The sequence below is a fragment of the Chionomys nivalis genome, chromosome 2, assembly GCF_950005125.1.
Source record: "Chionomys nivalis chromosome 2, mChiNiv1.1, whole genome shotgun sequence".
In the NCBI taxonomy this organism is placed as follows: domain Eukaryota; kingdom Metazoa; phylum Chordata; class Mammalia; order Rodentia; family Cricetidae; genus Chionomys; species Chionomys nivalis.
The window spans coordinates 80,430,233-80,442,263 of record NC_080087.1 but is presented as its reverse complement, the minus strand read 5'-3'; the positions used below and the strand labels follow the sequence as shown (position 1 = coordinate 80,442,263).

Below are 12,031 nucleotides of genomic sequence, written 5' to 3'. Positions count from 1 at the left end.
ACCTGACTGGTGAGAGCAGTGACCATGGATCTGGGCCCTTCCCAGTTGTCACTCAGACCTTTTCCAGCCCCTAGAGATAACTGCCACTACTTTCCTGGAGTAACTCCCACTTTCCCAGAGCATTGAGATCACAGGGCAGACTGGGCTCTGCTGGGTTTTTGTGTCACAAGGAAATACACTCTTGGCTGTAGGAAGTGCAGGGACAAGGTTTTGGGGATGAGCTGCTGTGCTCTTGGGGCACAGGACACTTCTGAACCTTGTGGCTCAAAGTATGTTCTAGAACACTGAACCAGAAAGAAAGGAATAGAAGGATGGGGGGCAGCACTGACACACAGACTCCACCCTAGGCCATGTGACTCCAGGAGGCGTCCTCCTCTGAGAGGAGGCTCAGGTCTGAGAATAAAAGCAGAGCAGACACCAGGGCAGCCAGGCTTGACAGCAGCCTGAGAGGCAAACCTCCTGTCCAGAGGAAGAGCCTAGGCCACAGCAGAGACCATGGAGCTCTCCTCAGCCCCTCTCCACAAAGGGCAGCTACCCTGGAGGGGACTCCTGCTGACAGGTGAGGAGACATTCTTCAGGGGTGTGGACAGCAGGGGAGCTCAGAGACTGATGGGATCTTCTGGGAGAGGGACTGTGCCTGAGAGGTGATATATGACTCCTGCTTGAAGCCTGGGAGCAACAGGAAGCTCGCAGTGAATGTGAATTGGTAAGTGGGGAGGAAAAACTCAGGGGTTCCCCACTGTGAGTTTATCAGCTCTGGCCTCTGTACCCTGAAGACTGACTCCCACAACTGTGTCAGGGTGACTCTCCAAGTAAAACTCAAACTGGGGCCTGTAAACAGGGTCATTTCATACAAACGACCCTGAGGAATCTGCAAATAATCCCTAGGCTCTGTGACATTGATTTGCTCACAGGTGTCTGAGCCTGTTCCAGGCAGTGGGGTTTAAACCAAAATCAAACCAGTTCTCCTCACACAGTCCTAGTGCTACTGAGCAGGAAGACAGAGCAGCAAGGTCATCTAGAAGGTGGGGTTGGGGTTGACAAGGACTTCAGAAGAAACAGAGCTGGGAAGGTCAGAACATGAAGGCTTTAGAGGAGGAGGTCAGAGAAGACATGCCTACACTCACCAAAGATTCTGAGTGTGAGCAGGGATCTGAGGGAGTGAGGGGTTGGCTGTGCAGACACCCGAGAAGACAGCTTCATTCAGTGGAAAGATTCAGGGGTGCTGAGGAATGGGGGTGATGCTGCTGACCTCACCCCAATACGACACACACACCAAGGCTAAGAATTGAACACACTCAGGTTTCAATGTCTACCAAACGCAAAGATCTAATATTGATAGATTTTTTTCTCTTCCGTCTTAGCCTCACTTTTGATCTACTGGAGCTCTCCCGCCACGGCCCAAGTCTCTGTGGAAGCAGTTCCGCCCCATGTTGCTGAAGGTGCGAATGTGCTTCTACTCGTCCACAATCTGCCAGAGACACCCCAAGTCTTTTATTGGCACAAGGGAGATAATGTGGATGAGAAAAAGGAGATTGTAAAATTTATAAAACCCCAAGTAACATATAAAACAGGGCCTGCATACAGTGGCAGAGTAAAAATATACCTCAATGGATCTCTGCTCTTACGGAATGTCGCTCAGAAAGATGCAGGATCCTACATGCTACATATGAAAATGAGAAACCTTGACGTTAGAAATGCATCCGTGCAGTTCCATGCACACTGTAAGTCACCTCTGGGTCGTGGTGGACCTAATCCTACTTCACACATAGAATTGTCAGTGCTGGATGACTGTGTTATGGTCCCCACATTGTGGTTCAAGCATTTAGTAAAGGACACAGAGTGGAGGAAACAGCGATAAATCAGGATCCCTCACTTGAATCCACCCTCAGAGAGAGGGGGTGAGGTAACTCAGCCCAGGCATGTCAGACTCTGCCCAGGGTCTTAGATGCTCATCATGAACATGGCCTTGAGAAAGACCCTTCAGGACTCAGGCAGGGTCTGGCTGAGGAAACCATGAGATTTTCACAGAGAAAAGAACACCAGAAGGTTTGCTCCAGATCTCTGTCCCAGACTGGACCAGGAACCCTGAGAAGCTTGTAGACTGGGCTGTATTTTGACCTCCTCTTGGAGCCTACCAGAGACAATGATTGATTGTAGGCTGGTAGTCTGCTGACCGTCAGCCTGTGAGAGCCATGTCTGAGGCAGGTCACCTGGGCATCTCCTCCTGAGACTCAGTGTGCTCAGCATAGGTGGACGGTTATGAAAGGCAAACACCCAGCTGTCCCGTGGTCTTCTGAGACCTTGCAGGAAGGCGGAGAGCCCTAAAGTGATGGAGAAAAGTGTACAAATGGAAGCTCCTTGCCTCTAGGGGTCCAGCCCTGGGATTATTTCCTGCAGGCAAATAGTAAGAGACACTGCTTGGTGGAAGGTCAGGTCATTGCTCACATTTCAGGTGAACTAATAGGCATGGCAACGATCATTTATCTTGTGTTGTATTCTAGGGAAACTGAGGCAGGAAACACAGTCAGTGAGTCAGGGTCACACAGGCCATGGGTGGCACAAGCTATCTGTCCACAGCAACATCTTCAGCCTCCCCACCACGGAGACTCTATTAGGTGCCCCTGAGTCTTATAGATCATTTCCTAGACTTGGGCTTCTTTTAGGGATCCCTGATTCATGTCAATCAACATCAAACTCCCGATAAAAGTGTCTCATCTGTGGCCCAGTCATACTTGAATGGCAGCCAGATCCTGATCGGTGTGGGATCTCTGACAGGCTGTCAGGTTCTCGGTTAATTCTTAAGCTGCTAGAAAGCTGCTGACAGCCTGCTCTCATTCTCCTAGGATTACAACTTTATATTTCCTTATTTCTACATTCTTATTTCTGGAACCTACATTTCTATATTCTTATTGTTGAACTCTTCATCAATCCCCCTCAAGGTTTCTGGACACGTGGGGTGAGTGGCCTCCTAGTGTGGAATCTACACGCATACCCTGAGTCCGGGGTCACTATGGGTGATCTGGGTAGAGGAAGATTCTGCTCTTTCCTGAGAGACCATATCTTACAGCAAACATGAGATCTTGTGTCTTCATTCTGTGGGCCTGTGAGCTGGCTGAGATCTGAGGGTAAACGACTCTCACTTGGTCCCCTCCACTGTACATCCACAGAGCCAGTGACTACACCCTCCATCAGAGCCACCAAATCTGCAGTCAAAGAACGAGACTCTGTGCACCTGACCTGCGACTTCAACTCCAGTGTCTCTACAATCGCATTCCGCTGGTTCCACAATGGCAAGGGAATGGAATTCACAGACAGGGTATTCTTAATTCAAGACAGAGTCCTCTCCATATCCCATGCCAGGAAGGAGGATTCTGGGGCGTATCAGTGTGAGGTATACAATGCAGTCAGTTCCAAGAGGAGTGACCCGTTCCAGTTGAACATAAGACGTGAGTGACCTCCCCTCCCTTATTACTTCATACTGTTGGGGGCGGGGCAATTTTTTATCAGCAGTGTGCAAAATGTGTAAAATTCACCAGGAGAAAAACATGGCTCAAGATACAAACACAACCAGCTTGGTGGTGGATGCATTGAATCTCGTGATAAAATAACGTGTAAGCTGAGCACGGAGCTGCATGCCTTTAACCCCAGCCAGCAACCAGAGCTAGAGACAGATGATTGTCTATGAGTTCCCAACCTCCCTGGTCTTTGATTATCTGCACCAGCCACTGTATGCTGAAGACTGACGTTCCCACTCTGTCAGGGTGATTCTGCAAGTAAAACCCACACTGGGGCCATTAAGCAACATCATTACATATGACTCTGAGGAATCCACAAGTAAACCCCAGGCTCTGGGACACTAATTTGCCCACAGGTATCTGAGCCTGTTTCGGGCAGTGGGCTTTAAACCAAAATCAAATTATTCCTCCTCACAGAGTCCTGAGCAGGAAGGACATCTAGAAGGTGGGGTTGGTGATGACAAGTACTTCAGAAGAAACAGAGCTGGGAAGGCCAGAAAATGAAGGCTTGGAGTCTTTAGAGAAGGAGGTCAGAGAAGACATGCCTACACTCACCAAAGATTCTGAGTGTGAACAGGGATCTGAGGAAGTGAGGGGTGAGCTGTGCAGACACCCGAGAAAACAGTTTCGTTCAATGGAAAGCTTCAGGGGTACTGAGGAATGGGGGTGATGCTGTTGACCTCCTCCCAATACGACACACACACACACACACACACTCAGATTTCAATTTCTACGAAATGCACAGGTCCTAATAATGATGGATTTTTTTTCCTCTTAGCCTCTCTTGCGATCTACTGGAGCTCACCCACCATGCCCGAAGTTACTGTGGAGGCAGTTCCGCCCCACGTTGATGAAGGGAAGAGTGTTGTTCTACTTGTCCATGATCTGCCAGAGAAAGTCCGAGCCTTTTCCTGGTACAAGGGAGAACATGTGATTGAGAGGAATGAAATTGCACGATTTCTGAAATCCAATAGCAGAATTAAAACAGGGCCTGCATACACCGGCAGAGAGAAAATATACCAAAATGGATACCTGGTCTTCGGGAATGTCACTAAGAAAGATGAAGGAACCTATATGCTACGTATGATAATAGCAAACTTTGATATTAGGGCACTTGTGCACGTCCATGTGAACCCTAAGTAATTCTCTGTAATCTCTGGTGGAGGAAGCCGTGCTGTCACCCCTGGGAATGACACATACATGTTTTGCAATTGGAGCTCTTTAGAGGCAAGGCCCTTTGGAGAATCCCATCCATTTGTCAAAGAAACAAATACTTCAAACCTCTGCACTGATCCCAGGGGAGCATGGGCTTCAGGCCTCTCTAACTTATACTATATTTATTCTTAGGGTGATTCTTAGTTCTGCTTTGTTAGTCCTGATTGTGCCTGAGTTTACTGGGAATTAAAGACTCTGCAGAAAAATTAAATTTCTCTAATGTGTTACAAAAACCAGTTTCTCCTCTTGCCCCTGGCTGCCTTTGCAGTCATCCTGAGTGAGCAGGACGAGCTCACTAAGGGTAATGATTATTGCTTTTTTAGTCCTGAAAGAGATCAATATCCTACAAAGAACTTAGAACATGGTTTCTTAAAGGAAGACATTAAAAACTTACAGAAACATATAAGGAAAAGATATAGGACACAAAAGGTCAGGTATTTCTCCCGCCAGGACGTGAACACTCAGATATTCTTCCAGGATCAACTTGTCAATGAAGGAATCTCAAACTCCCAGTTCCCTTAAGAGAAAAGTACAGGTAGGAATTGTCAGGAAGAATAGGAATTTAGTCCAGTAGTTAGAGCGTTAGGTACTAATCATTATTATTTTCAGAACATACAAAGATTTGAATTATAACTGTAATCCACATAAAGGTGATACACAGATTACTTAGAAACTGGCATACACCTGAAAATGATATCCTAGGTGTGACAATACACTCAACTGGTAACAAAGATATGAAAGTATCACAGTGTGAAGAGCTAATCGCAGGGCTTTAGTCTCTTAGTTTGTAATCAGATGTTTACTGCCAGCTAGGGCACAGTATGAATAAGATGTCGCTGGCCGGATATAAACATTTGGCTTGCACTATAATGATATGGGGTAAAAGTCAATGATGTCAAGGGAGTGGGAAGAAGAAAAACTGAAATGAATAAATGTTAGTGATTCTAGGAGAGTGATTAAAGAGAAATGATTTGGAACTGCTCATGCTTGGAGGCATTAGGGCTTATAGAGATAAAGATGGCCGGAACTAGATGGGAACATCAGTTAGAAAGACCAGTGGTCAGACTCTTAATTCTTTGCCAACTTCACATATTTGTCCTGCAGCACAATCCCACTGGACATGGATTCAAGCACTCATGGTCATGGGTGGAGTTATTTCTACTTCATGTAGGATAGTCAGTCCTGATGACTCTGTGTTATGGTCCCCACATTGTGGTTCAAGCATTTAGTAAAGGACACAGAGGGGAGAAGACAGCAATAAATCAGGGCCCACTTGAATCCATGCTCAGAGTGAGGTAGCTCAGCCCAGGCATGTCAGACTCTGCCCAGCGTCGTAGATCCGCATCATGAACATGGCCTTGAGAAAGACCCTTCAGGACTCAGGGAGGGCCTGGCTGATGAAACATGGGATTTTCACGGAGACATGAACACCAGAAGGATTGCTCCAGATCTCTGTCCCAGACTGGACCAGGAACCCTGAGAAGCTTGTAGACTGGGCTGTAATTTGACCTCCTGTTGGAGCTGACAGGGGCAATGATTGATTGTAGGCTGGTAGCCTGCTGACCATCAGCCTGTGAGAGCCATGTCTGAGGAAGGTCACCTGGGCATCTCCTCCAGAGACAGTGTGCTCAGCATAGGTGGACGGGTATGAAAGGCAACCAGCCGGTTGTCCTGATGGTCTTCTGAGCCGTGAAGGAAGGTGGAGAGCCCTAAAGAGATGGAGAAAAGTGTACAAATTGCAGTTCCTTGCCTCTGGGGGTCCAGCCCTGGGATAATTTCCTGTAGACAAATAGTAAGAGACTCTGCTTAGCAGATGGTCAGGCCATTGCTCACATTTTAAGTTAACTTGAAGGCATAATCATTTTCCCTGTGTCCTATTCTAGGCAAACTGAGACAGGAAACAGAGTCACTGAGTCAGGGCCACACAGGCCATGGGTGGCACAAGCTATCTGTCCACAGCAACATCTCCAGCCTCCCCACCATGGAGGCTCTATTAGGTGCCCCTGAGTCTTATAGATCATTTCCTAGACTTGGGCTTCTTTTAGGGATCCCTGATTCATGTCAATCAATATCAAACTCCTGATAAGAATGTCTCATCTGTGGCCCAGTCATACTTGAATGGCAGCCAGATCCTGATTTGTGTGTGATCTCTAGCACACTCTCAGGTTTTCAAGGAACTCAATGGGAAAACTAATCATGACCTATCTGTAGGAGAGCCCTTAGCAGCAAAGGCTTGGAGGGCGCTGGTCCTCACTGAGTAGTGGAGGTCAGTGCAGCTGGAGGGACTCGCACATTGTGTCCCAAGACATGCAATGGGTCAGTGAGGACCAGGAGATAACATGAGGTCTCTGATTCCAAAATCTCGAGTCTGTCCATCACCACACACTGCAGCTCAATTCCCTCCTGGGAAAGCCCTTGCTTCTCCCATACACAGCACAGGAGACCCCATTGTCTCTGAGAGCTCAGCTTCTCCATCTGCCTGCAATTTGCTTCCTGCCTGATTCTTTGAGGATCAGGGTTGGAGGGAGATAGGAGACAATCTCTGTTGAAAGAGGCCCTTGCAAGAATCAGAGGCACCACACAGGGCAACCTTCTCTCTGTTGTCTGCACACACAGCACTGCTACCCAAGCCCAAAATCACAAGCAACAATTACAATCCCCTGGAAGGTGAGGACTCAGTAGCATTAATGTGTGAGCCCAAGACTGAGAATACAAGCTACCTGTGGAGGAGAAATGGCCAAAGCCTCTCAGAAGGTGACAGGCTGAAGTTGTCTGAGGACAACAGGACTCTCACTTTACTCAGTGTTGTGAGGAATGACACAGGAGCCTATGAGTGTGAAACCCGGAACCCAGTGAGCACCTTCCAAAGTGACCCATTCACTCTGAACATTATTTGTGAGTATTGTCTGCTTCATCCTTTTTACAGCTGCCTAAATACAGACAGTTAAAGCTAGGACAATCAGTCCCCTTGGGTTGATGACACAGACCCACCACACAGACCGCTAGGCTGACCAGGGCCTCCTGGCCCAGCCAGGTACATGCAGCCAAGCCCAGTACTGAGCTGGAATGGACTTGAGGGACTTCTCCTACCTAGAGATGCTCAGGGTGATGGAGACAGGGGATAGCCCAGCCTCAGGCTCAGTGCACATGTGAGTGTGCAGTGGGGATGTTTGTGTGCTGTGCTTGAGATGGATCAGGGCTTGTGCCTGCTGCATGAATATTCTTCTACTAATCTGCACCCGAAGTCTGGGTGGGACCTGCTCAGCTGAGGTTATAGCACATTTGAGTGAGCTACTATGGCTTTATGCTCACCAGGATTCCCCTTCCCACTGTTGATACTACATGTGCTTTTGTTCTATTTGCTCCAGATGGTGCAGATGTCCCAATCATGTTCCCCTCAAATACTTACTTCAGTTCAAAGACAAACCTCAGCCTCTCCTGCCACCCAGCCACTAACCATCTGCACTGTACTCTTGGTTTGTTAATGGAGAGCTCCTGTCATCCTCCCAAGAGCTCTTTATCCCCAATATCACTACTAAAAATACTGTGCTGTAAACCTGCTTTATCTATAACTGTGTCACTGGCCTCAATAAGACCTCAGTCAAGAACAACATTGCAGCTCTTGGTACGTAATCTCTGAAATATTAGCACCAGGTTAGGAGTGGAGTCTTTTGACTTTCTGGGTAGATGTAGAAGAATTTTATATCCAGCCCACGTAATGGGAACAAGCAAAACTCTATTCTCCTATGATCATTCTGCTCCATCCCTATGTCTGTCTTCCTATGCTTCTCTGATATCTCCTGGCTAATAAGGATGGAGCCTGGAATGTGAGGAGGAGCTTCTCCCAGCCTTGGAAACCTCAGCTTGTGGGAGGGACTTCCCACAGGAGGGAGAGCCTTAGGGTCAAGATTTCCATCTCTCACTAACACAGGCCTTCCTGTCTCCTCCATTTTCTTCTTATGACCTCCATGACTTAGAGGAACACCCAGGGCTTTACTGTGCTCACATTCTGTTTCCCCAAATGTGAGGAGAATACTCCCTTCCCACCAATGGGGACCAGTAGTTCAGAGCTCTGATCCCAGCTCTGCTCCTGTCTCAGGGGTGACTGGCTGAGCTCTGACTCCATGGGAGGGGAAGAGAGGGTGGAGAAGGCACCTGTAAGCCCCGTTATGACTCAGGGTAAACCATGTCACTGAAGACTTGATGATGTTCTCTCTCTCTTACTCTACTCAAGGATTAATAACAAATGTCAGCTGAGTGTGGTGGTTTGTGCCTTTAAGGGCAGCACTAAGGAGGGAGAGGCAGGGAGATAGTGGGAGTTTGAGCCATGTCTGGTCTACAGGGCAAGTTCCATGCTATCTAGGACTGTACAGTGTGACCCTGTCTCAAAAGTAAAACAAAATAAAACAAAAAACGGTATGGCAGATTAGAGTAGCAGGTTGTGGTAATCTCTTTGGCCATTCACATATTCTCTGTGGTATTTAATGCATCTCCATGCAGCAGGACATAAATTTCTCTTCAAACAGAAATTCTTTCTTTGGGATTTCTCCCAATCTTGAATTCTAGGATTTAACACCTTTAAGATTAGCTGGGCTATCCCAACCCTATGACAAAAAAATGGTTTAATGAGATAAACCCCAGAAAGCTATTTTCTGATGCAGAGACCTGACTGTTCACACTCACAGAAAGTATGTGCAAGAATTTGCACAAAAATTAATGTGAAAAGCATTCTCCCCATTGCTGGGTCCATGAGTGTCAAGCAAAGATGGGGGACAAACCCACAACATTTATTACACCAGAAGCAAACTTTATTCCAGGAAAAAAATAAAAAAATAAATGTCCATGGGACACAAATGTTTATCAGAGAAGGAGTTGTAAGGCTGTGGCAAAAAATTGTTTCCAAACTCCTCTTTTAGATAGCAAGAAGCAACAAGCATTGGGAATGAACAAAGGAATTTTTACAATCTTGAGATAAAACTCAGATACAAATTCGTTTTTTAAGAAAATTTTTTATTAACCTTTGTTTTTCAGTTAAACTGGTGTTAGTGTTTAGTCCATCCTCTCTCTCTGCACTTGTTGATGGTGTTTATCAAAGCTCTGCACTCCTCTGACACTGAAAATCTTCTGTAAAGCAAAGGACATGGTCAACAAGACAAAAGAACAGCATACAGAATGGGAAGATATTTTCACTATCCCCACCTCAGACAGGGGTCTGATCTCCCAAGTATGCAAAGAACTCAAGAAGTTGGAGATCAGAAGATCACACAATCCAATACAAAAAAATGAAGTAAAGAACTGGACAGACAACTCTCAACAGAGGAATCTAAAATGGCTGAAAGATACTTAAGGAAATGTTCAACATCCTTAGTAATCAGAGAAATGCAAATCAAAACGACTATGAGATTCCATCTTATACCTGTAAGAATGGCCAAGATCAAAAACACTGATGATAATTTATGCTGGAGTGGTTGTGGGGAAAAGGGAACACTTCTGCATTGCTGGTGGGAACGCAGGCTGATACAACCCCTTTGGATGTCAGTGTGGTGATTTCTCAGAAAATTAGGAAACAACCTTGCACATGATCCTGTAATACCACGTTTGGGTATATATCCAAAGGATGCTTAATTGTGCCAAAGGACATGTGCTCAACTCTGTTCATAGCAGCATTGTTTGTCATAGCCAGATCCTTGAAACACCCTAAATACCCCTTGACCTAAGAATGGATAAAGAAATTGTGTTTCATTTACATTATGGAGTACCACCCAGAAAAAAAAAAAAAACACGGCATCTTGAAGTTTGCAGGAAAATGGATGTAGTGAGAAGACATTATTTTGAGTGAAGTAACCTAGACAGAGAAGGACAATTATCCCATGTACTCACTCATAGGTTATTTTTAAACATAAAGCAAAGAAAACCAGCCTACAAACCACAATCCTAGAAAACTTAGACAACAGTGAGAACACTAAGAGAGACTCACATAGATCTAATCTACATGGGATATAGAAAAAGACAAGATTGGGCTGGAGAGATGGCCTAGCAGTTACAAGCATTGCCTGCTCTTCCAAAGGTCCTGAGTTCAATTCCCAGCAACCACATGATGGCTCACAACCATCTGTAATGAGGTCTGGTGCCCTCTTCTGGCCAGCAGGCATACACGCAGACAGAATATTGTACACATAATAAATAGATAAATTTAAAAAGAAAGAAAAGAAAAAAAAAAGAGAGAAAAAGACAAGATCTCCTGAGTAAATTGAGAGCATGGGGACCTTAGGGGAGGTTTGAAGGGGGCAGGGGAGAGGCAGTGAGGGGAGCAGAGAAAAATGTAGAGTTTAGAAAATATCAATTAAAAAAAGGACTGAGGAGATCCATTCGTAGGGGTAAGTGTGTGCCCATTCGACTGACCAGTTTCCGGAACCTAGTACAGGACCCCTCCAATTCCCTTAACATTCCTGGCCAATCAGCGGGATGTCTCTCTGGCTACTGGCTTTTTCTATTCACCCCATTCCATCTTGTCCCCAAGCACTCCTTTCCATTTGCGGGATCCTTAGATCCACCAGCACAGCCTGCTTCAGGGCAGAGGGGATCTGAGAGCCAGCTCCAGTGCTGAGGGGACCTAAGAGAGGGCAGATCAAGAAAGACCCCCAAGTACACAGTCAGCCACAGCAAAGATTGGACCAAGAGGCCAAGACACTCCTGGCTGCTTTTGAAGAAAGAGATGGGCAGGCACCAATGCAAGAATTCCTCCAACAATATGAAAAGCAACATGATAACACCAGAATCCAGTGAATACGAAACAGGAAGACTTGAGCACCCTAATCCAGAAGAAGTAGAAGAAATCAACTTTAAACATATCATTATGAAAAAAATGGAGATCCTTAAACAAGATGTGAAAAACTCCCTTAAAGAAACGGAAGAGAAGACAAACAAAAAGTTAGAAGAAATTAATAAATCCCTCAAAGATACCCATGAAAACCAAGAAAAAGCAATCAAACAGGTAAAGGAAACAGTTTAAGACTTGAAGACCAAAAAGAGGTAATAAAGAAAACTCAAACTGAGAGATGGCTGGATATGGAAAATTTGGGTAAATGATCAGGAATCACAGAGACATGTATAACCAACAGGATACAAGAGAGAGAAGAAAGAATCTCATACTCCGAAGATGCTATAGTGGAAATAAACTCATTGATTAAAGAGAAAAACAAATCCAACAAATTCTTACACACAAAACATCCAGGAAATTTGTGACACCGTGAAAAGGCCAAACCTAAGAATAATAGGGGTAGAAGAAGGAGAAGAAT

At 45.7% G+C, this 12,031-nt stretch overlaps 1 pseudogene; it reads left to right on the top strand.

Moving 5' to 3' along the window:
* The first annotated feature begins 495 nt into the window (after positions 1 to 495).
* On the top strand, positions 496 to 8,366 carry LOC130868950 (carcinoembryonic antigen-related cell adhesion molecule 1-like; annotated as a pseudogene).
* The last annotated feature ends 3,665 nt before the right edge of the window (positions 8,367 to 12,031 follow it).